Below are 1,648 nucleotides of genomic sequence, written 5' to 3' on the forward strand. Positions count from 1 at the left end.
ACAGACATGGGTTTGATCCCTGGGCTGGGAATATGCCCTGGAAGAGGAAATGGCAACCCACTCCAGTATTCTTGTCTGGAGAATCCCATGGATAGAGGAGCCTGGCAGGCTACAGTTCATAGGGTCGCAAAGAGTCGGACATGCAAGCAACTTAGGTGTGCGTAGCATACATATAAAAATAAGGGTTTGTGTGAATCTGATTTAAATGCCATGATAAATTAGGAGTTTGGGATTAATATACACACTACTGTATGTAAAATAAATAATTACCAAGGACCTTCTGTATAGCACAGGGAACTCTACTCAGTATTCTATAATAGCCTATGTGGGAAAAGAATCCAAAAAAGAATGAATGTATATATGTGTGTGTGACTGAATCACTTTGCTGGACACCTGAAACCAACCCAACATTATAAATCCCCTATGTGTGTGCTCAGTGCTCAATCACGTCCGACTCTGTGTTTGCATGGACTGTGGCCCACCAGGCTCCTCTGCCCATGGAATCCTCCAGAAAAGAATACTGGAATAGGTTACCATTTTCTTCTCCAGGGGATCTTCCCAAGTCAGGGATTGAACCCACATCTTGCATCTCTTGCACTGGCAGGAGGATTTTTTTACCAAGCATCACCTATACTCCAATATAAAATAAAAATTAAATTAAAAAATAAATGCTTTGATAGCTGAGGTGGGGGCTACATGTTTGATCAGTGTTCTTAGGCATAAAAAAGTTGAACGCTTGTTCTCTGTAATAAGCCTGGCTTCAACCTTGATATATAAGTGAGCCTCATCAGATTTGTGTTTTGGCTGCCATCTTCAGTTGCCTTATAGAAAAGAAATATTTTTTTAATGAGTATTTTCAAGAGTGACAAGCTGGTTTTGAAGAGTCAGGTGATGCTGATGGCAGAAGATGATCCCCTAGTTCTGCTCATACCTGAGCCCAGGAAGCAAAATGCTTTGTGTATATACCTGTGTCAGCCTGAAGCATGCCACTGTTTAATGGAGACTTAGATAAGATTTAAAGTAGTTCTACGATTCTCTGATTTCTTTATTTTTGACTGGGCTGGGTCTTCTTTGCTGCGAGTGCTTTTCTCTAGTTGAGGCAAGCAGGGGGCTATTCTCTGGTTGTGGTGTGGGGACTTCTCATTGCAGTGGCTTCTCTTGCGGACCACAGGCTCTAGGCATGCGCACTTCAGTAGCTGTGGCATGTGGGCTCAGTATTCGAAGTTCTGCGGCTCTAGAGTGCAGGCTAAATAGTTGTGGCCCACAGGCTTACTTGTTCCATGGCATGTGGGATCTTCCTGGACCAGGGATAGAACTGGTGTCTTCTGCATTGGCAGGCAGATTCTTTACCACTGAGCCACCAGGGAAGCTTGATTCTCTGATTTCTCATTTGTCATTGGACTAAACTTCATTGTCAAACAATACAGCCCACCAGGCTCCTCTGTCCATGGGATTCTCCAGGCAAGAATACTGGAGTGGGTTGCCCTGCCCTCCCCCAGGGGATCTTCCCAACCCAAGGTTCGAACCCATATCTCTTACATTGGCAGCTGGGTTCTTTACTACTAGCGCCACCTGGGAAGCCCATACACATTAATATCAACACACAAATACATAGTGTTTTTATTTTATAAAAGTAGTGCTATATATT

The sequence above is a fragment of the Bison bison genome, unplaced genomic scaffold (genome assembly GCF_000754665.1).
Source record: "Bison bison bison isolate TAMUID 2011002044 unplaced genomic scaffold, Bison_UMD1.0 scf7180017864461, whole genome shotgun sequence".
NCBI lineage: Eukaryota > Metazoa > Chordata > Mammalia > Artiodactyla > Bovidae > Bison > Bison bison.